Raw genomic sequence first — 17,215 nt, 5'->3', positions numbered from 1 at the left:
CCTTGTGGGCAGTGCTCCAACATTTAGCACAACCTCACTCCCCTGGCATCAAGAGGCGTGCTATAGCGACTGACGCTAGAGGCTGTGGTATTTAGCTTCCTTGTCAGCTCCCACGCCGGAGATGCCAGTACAAGTCCTGATCGGATTAGCACTGGTTACATTTGGTGCCGTGACCCGGATGGGAGTGAGGTTTAGGGGAGTGAGTGTAATGGATGTAAGCCAGTAAGAACTGTGCGTGTAAACCTCACTCTCCTGATCTCAAGAGGCCTCCCACATTAGAGACCCCGGTTCGAGTTCCGCACGGAGCGGGTCAAGGACCAGTTGCACTAGTAAATTTGACAAATAATTACATTTTGAAAAAGACTGAAATAGACATTTTCTTGTAAAAAAAAAGCTTCAATAATCAGTAACAAGCTTCAGTCTTGTAGTGTAGACTTATATATTATATATATAATAATACACATTGCAGAGTTGTGATTGACTGTTGACAGATGGGGCTAAATTGATCATTTCGTGAGCTTCACTCCTCAACTTGCATAAGCAATCGTTTAAGCTCTTGAACTATTGAATTTCCCCACATATCCTTCTATTTATTTTTCTAGTCTCCTCTCCACAGCATGTATTCATTGCTTTGTTTTCCCAGAGCTGCTCTCAGCTCCATCTTACAGGCACCTATTGATCTGGATCTTACTATGATTAGAAATCTGGACCATGCAGGCTGCCTACACAAAGCTCCAAAATTACCTGTGTGTGTGGGAGCACAGATGAGGCGGCAGACTGCCAAAGAGATACAAAAACTCACAGATTGTGAAAGAACATATAGGCTGTGTGTTTATTATTGCAGTTGTTCGGATGGATGGTCGGTTTCGGGGACGCTTTCAGTTCTTTGTTGGATCCTCAACACTCCTATATCTACAAAATGTACAGTCACAAGCAAACACTAAAAATACACATGCTTGAAAACTAGCAAATGCAAATGAGGCAAAACAGAAACCGGGGTGCTATTTTTCCTGAGCCGGCTGCACAACTGGACAATGGTGCACACGTTAAAGTATTACAAATGTTAATTGTAGCATGCATTACCTTTGTTCATTTTCTCATGTGTTGGTTTTAAATGTACCCTGAACTGAACAAGTAATTATGCTTCAATTAAGCTGGCAGTAAAGCTTGTTAATTGGTGCCACAACATGAGCCGAGATTTCATTGCCGGAGGCTCTTTTGCATGTATTTAACAGACAAAGAAACAGTCAGCAGCAAATTCTTTTGCACACAGGGTCTCCAATTTCTATGGAAAAAGTGTGTTGTACATGCAGCGATGGACGGTTCAGGCAGAGATGACAACGGCAATGCCATTAATAATGGGTTTCTGTGTGTGGTAGTTAACAGCCTCTTAGCTGTTGCTCGATGGACCACGAGTAGTTGGTGAGAACATAATTACATATCAGAGTGATTTGTTTCCTCATGGGTTAAAACATGTGTTAGTGACTATAAGAGTGAACTATAAATAGTTATTCTGTTTGAAAATATTCACATTGTAATGAGAGAACTGTGAGCTATAGTTATTTCTAGCATATGGGGTTTGTGTAATTTCATTTGAAAGGTTTCAGGAACAAAAAATCCAGATATTTTATTTAATTTTAGTTCATTATAAGCCTACTTGTCCACACACTTGACAATCTTTATATCTTTGCATTCATGTTGGTTTCATACATTAAAATCAAAAGTATAATTGTCAACATAAATCTTGATTTAATGACTTTTAGTAAAAAGGTCAAATGGTGTAACTGTCAAGAAAAAACGACTCAAATACTTTCCTTGAATATAAATGTACTCAAATACTGCACCTTGAATACAGAATGTAAACGTAACGTAATCATTAATGATTATTTTCAATAAATTTAAAAAAATATTTGTAATCTGTTTGATTTATACAAAGCATGTTAGTTAATAAAAAAATGTCAAAATAAGATTATTTGTTTACTTTTTAAAACTTCATTTAACCCTGGCAGAAGTTTGGAGGTCTAAAGGGGTGATTTATAGTTTTCCTCTCAACTGACAGCAAAATGGCTTCCTGTGGGCCACAATGACTGAATATTTCAAAACAAAATCGCTTTTTTTGTGTGTGATTCTTTTCTTTTTTACAATCTCCAGTCATTTACACCACAAAGACAATTGTGACTTTTAGCCCCTCAAGCAATATATGATACATAGTCTATATAAAATTGTTATGAACATTTTATGAACAGCATTTCTAGAGAGAAAAAAGTTTCCTAATTGACCCATATGTAGGGACACTGTTTTTTTTTTGCTGTGACTGCAAATGTATTTTTTTAATAATATGTAAGCTTTTTAACAAAAAAAAAAAAAATCGAAATGCAATGTGACAAATACATTTTCAAAGGTACAAATATCTCAGGTAATTAATGTAAGATTAACACAAATAAAAATACTAAAATTTTTACAAAGACTTTATTTTGTAATAAAAATAATCAATAAAACATCCCCCCAGAGCATATATCAAAATCTTCAGCAGAAAGGAAAATGTGTTCATTGTGTTGTCCGCGCGCGGTGAGAGAGAGTGAGGATCACGTGACTCGGGCTTTCTGTACTGTAGCCTCGGCTTGATTCTCTGAAAGAGGAAACGCTCCGCAGTCACTCCTCATTGGCATCTCTGAGTGGACAGAGCTCAAACATATTTGGTTTATTTACACTGCAGTTCATTAACAAACCTTGGCATCCGTTCATTTTTTTCATTCAAACCTTACAATTTCGCTATTGTAGCACTATTTCGCACAACAGCCATTAGGTACATCAACCAACCTTGCCTCGAAGACTTAGACCTGTCCCAGCATCATCTGAGTGAGATTCCACATAACTGACGGTAAGCCACATCACTTTATGATGCTTTATGCATATTTTCTGCAATGATGTTAAAGTTGCTTGTCTTATCCTTAACACCAAGCTGGAGCAGTTGAATTGATATGAGCTATGTGTTATATGTTATGTGAATGAACTGTTGTGCTGCATGTCATCAACCTGTCAGGTTAAGCTCAATGTTTAAATGCTTCCCCAAATATTCATTGACAAGTCTTTTATTTGGAGCTTTATTTAGTCTTTCCTTATAATTTAACTCGGACACTCGGTTGTTTGTTGCTGGTATGTGAAGTAGAATATTTCAGAAGCTAGCTTGCCATTAAAAATGAACCATGCTGCTTTTTTTGTGTACTGAGATGAGAGGAATTCTGAGAGAAGCGCTCAGAGGAAACTTGCTGTTTTGAGCCTGCCATTGTGATTCAGTCAAGTGTGTTCAGCATCTCTGCTTTATTAGAAGGGTTCAAGCTGTGATGATGATGCTTATCCCATTGTGTTAAAGGAATAGTATTGATTATATTCTCCCCCTCATGTGTTTCCAAACCTGTCTTGCTTTCGTGGACCACACAATTGGATGTTTTGCAAAATGTCTGAACTGCTTTTATATAATAAAAGTGAGTTGTGCTGTCAAGCTTCAAAAAGGACACAAAAAGCTATAAAAGTTCCATAGTATGATTGTCAAAGTGATGGCAAACATCATTAGTTCTCACATTTCTCTTGACAGATCGTGATGCATTTGATTGTTTTGCATTGAACTCAAGCACAGAAACAAATGAGTTTCGGGACTAACGAGGAAGAAGACTTTAGGCCTAAATCCTAAATTTTATGCCTCTTTCTCAGACAAAGCAATGTGACTTCAGAAGGCTTGAAATATAGTGGATTATAGACTACTTTTCTGGTGCTTTTTGTATTTTTTCTGGAGCCAGAAGAAAGAAGAAAAATTGGATTTGGAATGAGATTCTTTTCAAATTTGGGCGATTAGAAAGAATTCCTTTAAAAATGATTTAAAGGCGTAAACCAATTCAGATTCATTGCATTTTGGGGCATATTCAGTATTTAAGGGATAATTCACTCAACATTTTGTCATCACTTGTCATCACCCTCAAGCAAGTTGTTCCGAACCTGTGTGAATCTCTTTCTTCTGCTGAACACAAAATAAGATATTTTGAAGACTGTCTGTCGGTAACCAGACAGTTAATGGATCCCACTGACTTAGTAGGAAAGAAAATACTATGGAAGTCAATGGGGTACATCAACTGTTTGGTTACCAACATTCTTCAGAATATGTTTTGTGTTCAGAAAGAAATTCATACAGGTTTGTAACAACTTGAGGGTGAGTAAATGGTGACCGAATTTTAATTAAGTGAACTATTTCTTTAATACCTGTTCACATACAGTAACATTTCAAAAATCCAATCTAAAAGTATATCAGTGAGCTGTTCTGAGTACTGTCACTATAGCTTTTCTTCTAATGTGTAACTATAAGAAGTGACCGAATCTTACTTGAGCCTGCATGTAGTGAGACATACGATTGGTGTTTGTCCAATGCCCTCGTTCTTCCACCCCTTTATCGCCCGTGTTCACCCTCCCTTCTATCTCTTCAGTGTCTCTTATCTGCTTCCACCATTCCTCTCTGCCTCGCTCTCTCACCTTCTCCAGCTCTCTCTTGCTCACACTCTTTCATCCTCTGTTCCTCCAGTCCTCCCTCCTGTTTCTTTCCTTGCACTCTTTCTTTAACACCCTGCCTGTGGCTAACATTATTCTGCGGTCCGTCCATTTAAAGTGGTGGACAGCTGTCGAGATGCCACGGAGGAAAAGAGTTCCTGCAGCTATTTGCTGATTGTTGGCTTTTTCCCCATCTCACAAGTCTAATGACCCCGCAGCACTTTCCACTACAGAAAAATAACACTATTAGATTAGTCAGAGCGAGTGGAGGAGTATTGACTCTTCAGAGTAGCTGCTGGCCAAGGCTAAAAGTTCAATGCTGTTGTAGGTTTTAGGCCTGGTTATAGACGAGAAATAAATGGGTGAAAGGGCAAAGATAGGCTAGATGAGCTGAACGATAATTGAGCAGAATCTATGAGGAAGGGATAATGAGGCTTTTTAAACATGAAAGAGTTTCTTTGAGTGAACCTGAATGCTGTCCACTCAAAATCAGCCTCATGCAATAAAAAATACTGTGTCCATAAATGGGAATAAATGTTATATTTTTTGCAATGTGATGTGATGTGTGAATTCATCAGTGTATTTTGACATCAATCAATTGACATCAATCTAATTTGATGTGCTTTATTTACTTTGCATAAAGCAAAATAATCAATGATTTAGCTACTTTATGAAGTATTACAGAAAGTGTACATATATATTTGATTGTAATAAAGTATATACTGTATATAGGCCTATTGATAAGATTACATTTGATTGGAAATCAAAAACTTTGAAAAGTGACATTGGAAAGCGACAACAAAAGTTAAAATGTTAATACTATGGTATAAAACTTAAAAAAATATGTTGGCTAAAAAAAACAACAACAAAAAACGCAACAGTTGCACAGCTACTTGTTGAGCCCTGAACAAATTAATCATCTATTTCTGTTAAAACCCACGGTTGTCACATGCTATATTTAACTTATTTAGCATGTATATTTCATGAACAAGTATTAGTTGTTGTCACTGACTGGCATTAGCATTTCTTGTCAATGTAGTGTTGTCATGGCATTGGCAACATGTTTTTACATTACTTTAACTCATCAAAATAAATTAAGCAATTTAAACTTTTTTATTAGTTATACTTATATACAAGATTCAACTATTTAACTTTATAAATATAAATAGTCAGTTTATTATAATTTAAGTTGAAAAATTTAAGGCCGCGAATGAACTTATTTTTTTAAGTTGAATTAGATGGACATTTTTTTTACAGTGTACTGGAAAAGTTCTTCTAATTTGATATAAAATAAAATATTATGTAATTTCTAATGATATTTGTTGATGACTTAAGATAATGCCAGAGTGGTGTGTTTGATGAAGCATTGATTGTTAAGATAAGAGAGCCTGAAATGGGTCACTTTAAAAAGTCATGTGAAAAAAAAAAAATTGGATATGAGCAGCTTTATCTTATGGTATGAAAACAGGCAGAATTAGCTAAGATTTTTGTATATCACAGAAATGGTTTGAGGTGTTTATCATACACTGAACAAAATTATAAACACAACACTTTTGTTTTTGCCCCCATTTTTCTTGAGCTGAACTCAAAGATCTAAGACTTTTTCTATGTACACAAAAGGCCTATTTCTCTGAAATATTGTTCACAAATCTGTCTAAATGTTAGTGAGCACTTCGAAAACCAGTCAGAAAACCAGACGAAAACCAGTCAGTATCTGGTGTGACCACCATTTGCCTCACGCAGTGCAACACATCTCCTTTGCATAGAGTTGATCAGGTTGTTGATTGTGGCCTGTGGAATGTTGGTCCACTCCTCTTCAATGGCTGTGCGAAGTTGCTGGATATTGGCAGGACCTGGAACACGCTGTCGTATACGCCGATCCAGAGCATCCCAAACATGCTCAATGGGTGACATGTCCAGTGAGTATGCTGGCCAGGCAAGAACCGAGATGTTTTCAGCTTCCAGGAATTGTGTACAGATCCTTGCAACATGGGGCCGTGCATAGGGCTGCAACAAACGATTATTTTGATAATCGATTAATCTAGCGATTATTAGAACGATTAATCGACTAATCGTCGATTATTTCGCAGACTAATCAGTAAGTTTGGAACGATTATTCAGCTTTTCCAATTAGTTAAAACATTGAGTTATACATATTCTAACTATAATATAAAAAAATAAAATCACTTCAGCTTTTGAAATAGTTGTTTTAATGAACTTTGAGCCAACTAAACAGGTCATTCTCTTTAAGTTTTCAGATTTCGGTCCATCTCAAATCACACACAAATGCTCTCTAAGCATTGTTTAATAGGCCCACTGCTTTTCTTAGAACTGAAACAGAAAAAGGGACATTTACTTCAGGACACAAAGAATGGTAAAATATTAATCTGCAAACAATTATTATAAGAATAAAATTACAATCTTTTTTTACATGACAATTGAGCTGACAGAGATGTTCTCATTCACCTTTTAATTTATAGTATGATAAAGTAACTGCCATGATATTCTTCCTATATCATAGGAAAGATATAACATCTCGTTTTGTAAGTCTTCATGATTATTGAACAAAATACAGGCAAGTGATAAGACTATAATAATACCTAATATACTAATAGTGTTACAATAATAAAAACAGCCCTGACTCCTAAGCTCGATCAAGCTTTATTCTATGCAAAATAAGTCATCACATTACTGTAATTATATTACTATTGATAATATTATTACTATTACTAGTAGTATTGCATTCTCTAATAAAGAGAGATTTACCGCTGGTTAGTAAGCTCCAGCTGGAGAACACTCACTTCTCACCGGCTCCTCTTTTGCCGGGATGTTTCCTCTTGCACTCCAACATGCATGTTGTGCTCCCGTGAAAAGCAAGTTCCGCCTTGCATGTATTGAACACGACAGCATTCTTGATTTGAAGTTTTGTGAAACTTTCCCAAACCTAAACCTTGCAAGTTCGGATTCGTTTGCACTATCATAATTCGCGCTGTGTTTTCTTCTACCGCAATAGCATTTGTAAGGGCTGCACTACACTCTAGCGCTACAGCGCCGTAGCGGTCAAATCACGGGATTGCAGGCCCTTACATATGTGTCGACAAATATTTATTGTCGACGTTGTCGACAACGTCGACTAATCATTGCAGCCCTAGCCGTGCATTATCATGCTGCAACATGAGGTGATGGTCGTGGATGAATGGCACAACAATGGGCCTCAGGTTCTCGTCACGGTATCTCTGTGCATTCAAAATGCATTAATAAAATGCACCTGTGTTCGTTGTCCATAACATACGCCTGCCCATACCATAACCCCACCGCCAACATTGGCCTCTCGATCCACAACGTTGACATCAGCAAACCTCTCACCCACACGACGCCATACACGCTGTCTGCCATCTGCCCTGTACAGTGAAAACTGGGATTCATCTGTGAAGAGAACACCTCTCCAAAGTGCCAGACGCCATCGAATGTGAGCATTTGCCCACTCAAGTTGGTTACGACGACGAACTGCAGTCAGGTCGAGACCCCGATGAGGACGATGAGCTTCCCTGAGACGGTTTCTGACAGTTTGTACAGAAATTATTTATATAACCGATTGTTGCAGCAGCTGTCCGGGTGGCTGGTCTCAGACGATCTTGGAGGTGAAGATGCTGGATGTGGAGGTCCTGGGCTGGTGTGGTTACACGTGGTGTGTGGTTGTGAGGCTGGTTGGATGTACTGCCAAATTCTCTGAAACGCCTTTGGAGACGGCTTATGGTAGAGAAATGAACATTCAATTCACGGGCAACAGCTCTGGTAGACATTCATGCAGTTAGCATGCCAATTGCACGGTCCCTGAAAACTTGCGACATCTGTGGCATTGTGCTGTGTGATAAAACTGCACATTTTAGTTTTAACTGCCTTTTATTGTGGCCAGCCTAAGGCACACCTGTGCAATAATCATGCTGTCTAATCAGCATCTTATGCCACACCTGTGAGGTGGATGGATTATCTTGGCAAATGAGAAGTGCTCACTAACACAGATTTAGACAGATTTGTAGGGCTGAAACGATTCATCGAGTTACTCGATTACAAAAATGCCTCGAGGCAAAAACTCTGCCTCGAAGCCTCGTTAAATTCCTATGACGCGCACTATACGCGCAGGGATCTATACTATAGCGCGCGATACATTTTGAAATTAGTTGGCGCGATGGCGGGGAGTAAAGATGTCCATAAACGGCAGAGAATGTCTAAAGTTTGGGATCATTACATACTTAAAAACAAAGAGAAAAAAGTGCAATGTGTCTACTGCAAAGTAGACCTGGCATACCACAACAGTACGACTTCAATGATTCAGCATCTAAACCGAAAACATTCACTCCATGCTGTCTCACCAAGCGTCGCTGAAACAAGGTAACGTTAACCTAATGGTGTGTTCACACGAACGCGAATAGAGCGTCAAATACGCGTCTATCGCGTCTAGTTAGACGCTTGAACATTCGCTCGAGTTCAAATTTTCAACTTGCGCGGAAGACGTTCGCGGCAAACGCGTCTCCCAATTCGCGTCATTCGCGACGCCCGGCGCGAATGATGCGTCTATTCGCGTCTTTGCATTGACTTTGTATGTAATCTACTCGCGCAAATAATTAAATTTGCGTTCGGTGTGTGAATCCCTTCACACACACACACACACACGCATGCACCCTCGTCTCTCTCACGCGCAAGTCAGATCAATTGCGGCAATGCATCACATATGCTTAAACTTTTATGTAGCCACGCAACAATAATTTCAGCATGCATTCGCTGTATACACCGAGACGTGATGGAGGAACAAATATTGTATTGCAGTCTTTGCAAGACCTTGTTTGTATGTCACGTCTTCCAAATAGTTACAGGCAACAAAAATGAAATTCCCCAGCCTGCTTCTCCAAATCCACTCGTACTTTTGGGGAAGACATTTTAATCGGCTACCAAAGTAATTGAGCATAGAACATTGTTGGCACTTATACTAAATGGGTAATGTTGTTTTTTGAGAAATAAAAGCCAAATGCTTGATAATTTTACAGCCACATCATTTTCGTTATGCATTATTTGTTTTGGTTGTTTAAAAACACACACACATTTTTTTATGCGATTAATCGATCGATTAAGCGCTAGATTAATCGATTACAAAAAGAATCGATAGCTGCAGCCCTACAGATTTGTGAACAATATTTGAGAGAAAAGGCCTTTTGTGTAAATAGAAACAGTCTTAGATCTTTGAGTTCAGCTCATGAAAAATGGGGGCAAAAACAAAAGTGTTGTGTTTATAATTTTGTTCAGTGTAATTGATTAAAACTGGTTTATGTAAGATGAGGGTGATGCAATCAATATAGATACTGTTCACATCTATATTTGAACCTATTGGTGCTTATTCAAATAAACACACCTTTAGTTAAGACCCTGTTGACATTTTAAAAAATACAAACAAATCTTATTTATTTTCATATTCTAATATTGAGGCTTGGTCAAAGGGAAATTATAAAATGTAAGCGATAAGCATACAAGGCATTGTACAAAATAAACTATGAAGACATGATAAAAAAGTTCCCAAGATGGATTTCATGTAAATAAAAGGTTGAAATTTGTTTTGGAAATAAAACGCACTCAAAACATCTAACGCTGAGGTGCACTGAATTGAATATGCTTTAAAAAAAATCCCTAATAGTTTGGGACAAGGACATGGAAAGGATGTGTTGAAGGCACATGTGAAGGCACATGTGTGTGTGAAAGGATGTGTTGAAGCAAGTATTTTTTTTTTAGCTAGGGCAATCAAGGCAAAGGATGTAGAGTGTACATTCTGTGGAGAGAGGGATTGGAAGAGAGAGAGTGAATGTTTCCTGCAAGCCCAAGACACAACAGTTATACCTTTTGTGATCAGAACCACTTGGACTGAGACGTTCTTTCAAGTCTGTGTTGTTGCAAAATCCCACCTGATGTACTTATAGCACCATCTTTTTAGAGTTTACACTGAACCTTGATGCTTAACCTTGTGAAATTTGGGATACATGTATTGCAGCAATAACAGCTACTATAGATTTGCATTTCTTGAAGGAAATACCACATTTTTGGGCAACTGAAGTTTTAAATGCTGCATCATGCTGCTTTACTGTGGTCTTGATACTCAGCATGTCCTGATTTCTCTCCAGATAAGTATGATTATCAATGGTATCCTAGATGGAAGACAAGACCCATAACGATTCAGTATGCAAATAAATGCAAGAAAGAAGACTTTGGCTGCGTCCGAAATTGCATATGCTCTTGAGTAGGTACTTACTTTGAATAAATACTTACTTTGCGACTGCTAAAAAAGAACATTTCAAATAGTATGAATGTATGTAGTATGAATATAGTCCAGACTTACTACATTCGCCATGTTGTCATTATCGTGTGACCTACAGTACTAGTGCCAGTTGCGTCGCTGCCATTCACTAATCCTCCCTGTGGGCTAATAGCATAGTAATCTGGGTACTTTTTGCCTACACTTTTTTTTGATTACTGTGAATTCAGACATACTTCTTTTGTCATAATAACGGTTTTTCGTCTACTATATAGTAGGGAAGTATGCGATTTTGGATGCAGCCAAATTGTAATTCAGTGTGCAAATGTTTCAGTGACACCATAAAAGACGAACATTTTCATTTCAGGAACCTGGCCTGTCTTTCCAGCAGGGATTGCTTTGAATTCCCCTCTGATTCCCAGTGCCTCTGGACATAAATCAAGGGAGTTTAAGTCTTGAGCCTGTCATGTTGTAATATTTTGTTGAATCACCTTAGACAAGTCAATTTGTTGGCCTTCAGGATGTGGTTAAACGTAATTTATTAAACATAATAAATAATACTAAAAAATTTTTTTTAGACCGACAGATTCATCTCCTCCAAAAGATTGACTTGGAATTGCTTGGAATTCCTTTTAATTGCTATTGAATGTGTTTAGATTGAGAATGAGATTGACACTCTTGCAGCTGTTTGAATTTGTCCATTTGATTAGATAATGATGTTCTGTTGATGTTAAGAGTGAGTTTTACCTTAAACATGTGTGAACATAAAGATCCTAAGAAAAGTAAGATGATCAGGTTCACACAGTCCTTCCCATTGTAAAGCTATCAGCATATTAAATATAAAAACATGATATATGGAGTGATGCCTCTATCCAAAGATTTTCATCAAAGACTAAGTGGAAATCAATGTTTATTACTAGCACTAAATTGTTGACATGAAGCATATTGAACCTTGCAGTCTTTACGTGACACTACTGTCTGAAGATGAGACGTGTGATCGTGCTCTTGACGAGAGCTGATGATGGACTGTCTGTCGACCTTCAAGAAATGAGGTGATGTGGGCGGTAAAAATGATAGATTGGATAAAGCAGAGGTTATAAAAACAACAGTTCATATCACTTGTGTAGACAGATAGTTGGATAGCACCATTGCAACTCAAGGTAACATACAAAGGAAACTGTTTTTTGTCCATTAAAGATAATGTGCTTTTATAAGATTCCCAATGTCAGATGTCTTTGGAGCGTACAGCTAGTAATCTTTAGCAAATGCCATCACTGCCATCCAGGAGGTTATCTGAATCTGATTTCTCAAGACAATATTGAAAATATGAATATGTAAAAACAAATGGACAGATTCAGTATCATGTATAGATAGATGAATGTCACAGTTTCACATTTGCATAGCCTATATGCATTTGACAGACTTTCAAAGCAGCTTTTGCAATGCTTTTAAGGTATACTTTAGCTAGTTTGTATTTTCCCAATAGAAATCGAACCCACGACATTGGCATTATTAGCGTCATGGGGTGTTTAAATAGCAAATGGAAGTGTTCTTATTATCTCCCATAAAGTAACAGAATTTTGTGACAATATCTAAAAGAATGCAGCTGAAAGACTTTTGTTAAAGACCAACAGGAGATCACATATTACACCTGTGCTTAAGGCTCTTCATTGGCTATTAATTAGTTTTAGAGTGCAGTTTAAAATTTTAACCATTACTTACAGAGCCTTGAATGGTCAAGCTCCCTCTTACATCCAGGATATATTGCACGCATACACTTCTGGTCGCCCTTTGCGGTCTTAAGGCCAAGACCTTTTAACTGTTCCCAGAACACGTTTTAAAACAAGAGGTGATCGTGCTTTTTCTGTGTGGTGGCTCCAAGGCTCTGGAACTCTCTTCCATTAGCCTTGAGAGCTTTGGACTCTGTGGAAACTTTTAGAAAACACCTTAGACACATCTTTTTAGACAAGCATTTAACTAGCCATATGGTTTTGTATATTATGTGTGTTGTTTTTAATTTTGTGAAGCACTTTGTGACCCTTCTGTGAAAGGTGCTATAGAAATAAAATGTTCTTACTTACTAGTTTACTAAACGTAATATTATCAATACCACTACTTGTTAACTGTCACCCCCCTTTTTTTTTGCATAGACATAAAAATCACTATCCAAACTTAAATGGTTGTAATTCAGGAATGCTTTGGAATACAGACCTATGGCTGGTCTTGTTTTAAAGAAGACATTTTCCAGATTATTGTAGAAGTCTAGAAATTATAAAAAATGAAACAGAAAAAAAGTTATATAAGTTTGAGTTTATGAAATTGTGTAATGTAAAAATATAATGATTAATATTTTATATAAAATATATATATTACAAAACATATTTTACTCTAAAACTGCAAGAAAATTAAAGATAAAAATCTGAACAAGTTGTATTCCAAATTTTAGGTTGATATCTCAAAAAATGAGCTTTCAGTAAGATTTTATTCGGGCACAGTACCCAACTTTTTCACTAGGTGAACACCAGACTCCATTACTGCCCATATAAGGGCGCCTCCATTTTCATATGTTTTGAGCAAGGGGGTAATCCACCAGCCGGAAACTGAAGTCTCCCCGGGCGCCGCCATTGGCTAACAAGCCTTCACCTGCTGTTAGCATCCCATTGACTCCCATTCATTTTTGCGTCACTTTGACAGCGAATAACTTTACATCTGAGACGTTTAAAGACTCCATTTGTCCATTATTTATTTCTAAAGAAACACGACAATGTATAAAGTGCTCCATTACCTTCTATGTTAAATTATGGCCCCGTAGAAACAGTTTTAGTAAAAATAGGCTAACGATTGCGTCATAACCACTCGACTCTCTGTCGCGCTGTACAGAAATTACCGTACAGACAGGAGGAGAAGCTCGCAGGCAATCGGGGGGACGTCCCGTCAAGGGAGAAGCCCATAGATAATGAGTCCATAAAGGCAACGGAATACTTACTCCTGCTCACTCACGCCAAAGAACTCTTTGCTCAAGTTCCCAGTCTCTGCAAGATTAACGTTGGCAATTTTCACGCACAGCTACTAGAAGATTAACGTCTGTCAGACAGGTTGCTCACGTCATCAAGCTTAGTTTGAGTCGGTTTGAGTCTGCGCGTCAGGAACGGAAGTGCTCAGAAATCGCTAAAAATGGGCTTCAAGTGTCTCAACTGAGTTCCAATGAGATGGCTCTGTCCACTTCTTATACTGTCTATGGTTTGAGCATGCGCAGTGCGCTTGGCAATCAGGAAGTGAGTGCTTCTATTTGACTTCACTTTTCTCCGTTGAAGTCTATGGGGTCGCTGTGTCCATTTCTTTTACTGTCTATGGTTTTGAGTGATCTGAACCATGTATTTCCATAATTTTCATACAATTTATGAAGTAGACATCCTATTCAGAAGTAGTATGGGTGGTTTGGCAGTATTTGATTTGAATTAAACCTCTAATAAATGCATAAAGACTACATTATAGCGTTATAGCTCGCAGCCGCATCACAAATCGAGAATCCATACATTTTTCTTTATATTTAAAACATTTTCAGACCTTTTTTTCTAATAAAATGGAATTGGTGTTATCTTTTGAACTCATGGCATGAAAACAAACTGAGGTTTCTACCAATCTTTCATGATTTTTCATGTTTATTGTTATTTCAAAATAAAGGCCTAAATACTCCTAATGAATATGAAATATTCTTGTTGCAAATTGATACATTTCTGCTCCTCTGTAATTTATTTTAGACAACAGCCACCAAATATGAAAACTAGAGATTTTAAGCTTTCAAGTGATAATTAGTTTGGCAATATTACTTTAGGTTTTTACTAAGATATTATTGTTTTAAACATGCAATGGCAAAAGAAACCCATGACAGGTTAAGAGTAAACCTAATATTTAAAACTTTTGTAGATTTTAATTTAAGGTCATGGGAGCTGTTTTTGTATTATAAAATTGTGTTTTCTTTAAAAGTGCACACATATAAATGAAAAATTATTTGAAAAATATTATACAAAATGGAGTATAGTATCTCTATCTGTTTGCCTGTCTGTCCTTTTGGAGAGTTGCATCTGTAGTTATTTATAGAAGTTTAAGTTATTCTATAATGGTTGTCCCAAATAAAAACAAGAGCTAGAAATAATTAGTAATTTTAGAGTTCATTTAATAAAAAATTAAGCATTTTATAATCAAGAAAATAACAAATATGAATATAAATGGTTATGAATTTTAATATGAATAATATATAAAACAAATATGAATAATATAAATATTCAGTTAGGCCTCTTTTTCCCATTTCTTTAATCTGAAGACAAATATTTCAGATTCTGATTTACTTTGATCCCTGCTTTAAAAGTTCATGCTGGTGGAATTCATCGGCGTGTGTGTGTGTGTAAGAGACTTAAGGAGGGCGTTGAATATGTAATTTTCACTGGGACTTAGATATAACATGGTTATTTTTTCCTCTCTCTCTTGTTCTCCTCTGCTGCTCCTCTGGGGTAAAGAGACAGGCTCAGTAAACCAGTCTATTAGTCATTGTGCTGGGGTCAGTAGGGACACCCCAAGCACAATGTGAGTAATGATTTCTCAGTGTGAAAGATTTAAACAGAGGTCCTCAGGGGGCCACACCAGTTCACTAGGCTAAAACTACAGAGCTGCTCAGAGAAGGAGACCTGGGTCGGGCCAAAGACCCATGTCACACTAATGTGTTGCTTTCGATTTAAAATTCTGTCTCTCAGTTTCTGTCTCTCTCTCATCGTGTAGTTTGTAATCCTTTCTGTCTTTCATTCTCTACCTTACCATTTTTAAAAATATAATGGGTTGTGAATTAAAATTTATGTTGACTTTGGCTAAAAATGTTAGCATCTGAATCTGTATCAGTGAAATTAAGCCGTTATGAAGAAAACTGTACAACAATATTGCTTACTGGTCTTCTGATCCCTGCACTGTGTGAAGCTACGTTTCGTGTCTCACAACGTGTGCTGAATGTCAGTAGCAGCTGTGTCTGTGGACGACTCCATGTTGCTACTGTTTGTGGAAAGATTTTGAAGACAGATGCTTTGCATGTGGGAGGTTTTGCATTCACATTAGATCGTGTAGAGAGAAACTGCTGCCACAATACTTTTATTTTAGTAAATATTAAATTAAAACTAAAACTTGACTTAAAAATTATCCCAAAATTAATTAATTTTTTTAATTATGATGATTATTGTGAAAGCTCTGTGGAATTAGAGGCATGAAATGAAAGTGCATACTGTAAATAAAACCAGAGCAGTTTTTTCCGAACAGTTTTGCCCCTTCCACCCCATTCTCATCGGCCATTGTTTGAACAAACCAACAGTACCACCCCAAAATTATTGGTTGAGCCAGAAGTTGACGTGGGCACTGATGCCTGGTTTGACAGACAAGGCTTAAACCTAGTCCCAGACTAAAAGGCATGTTTAAACTGTCTTAACAGAAATGAACTTGGGTTGTGCTGACATATCTTATAATACTGTATGTCAATGCCATTGTTTTTTCTCAAGATGCACACCAGTAATGTTTGCACGTTAAAAAAAAAAAAAAAATACTGTCCTTATTGAACTAAGGCCTAATCCTGGTTTAATCTAATCCATGTCTGTCAAACTGGGCCTCAATGTCTTGAAAGTATGACAGAGCCAACATTTTTGACACATTCTGTGTAGTCGACCTAAAAATGTATATATTTCTACAAATTGGATATTTTGACATTATAAAAATATAATGTGGAGCACTTTTAATTATGCTTTTTGTTGTGTCTTGATTTTGTCTATAGGACATCTTTTTAAATGGCTATGATTTTGTCTCTCCAGTTATTTTACTGGCTTAACTGCAAACTCTAGTTCTGGTATGTGTGCGTGTGTTTGGCTGTGCTTATTTCACTGTCTGTTGGTCCAGAGGCAACAAATGCATGCAAATGAGGTAGGAGAAGCATTGGTTGTAGGGTATAATTTTTATATTTTTTTCTGTGATTGAATTCTTAAGAAACTGAAGCTTGCTGACAGTTTGCAGTGATTCACATTTGAAAAACATAATGCTTGATATATTCATGCTCTTGTGTACATTTGTAAACCAAAAGAGAAAACCTTTTAACCTCTACAGAGTCTTTTGCAAACTTTAGGCGTAGAATTGAAAGGGCTGGTTTGAAGCAGCACCTACCACTAAAAGAATGATTATCCTGAAATTGCTTTTCCTGTGTAATGGCAGGTAGCTACAAATTCCTTTTATTTATTTAGTTTTTTAGTTCATTAAAGTTTAATTACATGAATACATTTTTAAGTATTCTGAAGTAACACAAGCCAAAATTTAAAATAATAACTGTAAAGAGAAAGGTTTAAGACTGTGTGTGTG

At 37.0% G+C, this 17,215-nt stretch overlaps 1 protein-coding gene across 1 annotated transcript in view; it reads left to right on the top strand.

The window, feature by feature from the left end:
* Positions 1-2,631: 2,631 nt before the first annotated feature.
* rap1gapb (RAP1 GTPase activating protein b) overlaps positions 2,632-17,215 on the top strand; it is a 115,655-nt gene continuing 101,071 nt past the window's right edge. The window contains exon 1 of the mRNA XM_056270391.1: positions 2,632-2,881. The gene's annotated coding sequence lies outside the window, so the exon portion shown is untranslated. The remainder of the gene's footprint in view (positions 2,882-17,215) is intronic.

The sequence above is a fragment of the Rhinichthys klamathensis genome, unplaced genomic scaffold, assembly GCF_029890125.1.
Source record: "Rhinichthys klamathensis goyatoka isolate OS25496 unplaced genomic scaffold, OSU_Roscu_1.1 h1tg000303l_1, whole genome shotgun sequence".
NCBI classification, from domain to species: Eukaryota; Metazoa; Chordata; class Actinopteri; order Cypriniformes; family Leuciscidae; genus Rhinichthys; species Rhinichthys klamathensis.
Note: the sequence above shows the minus strand (reverse complement) of the source record. Positions and strands in the feature narration are given on the sequence as shown.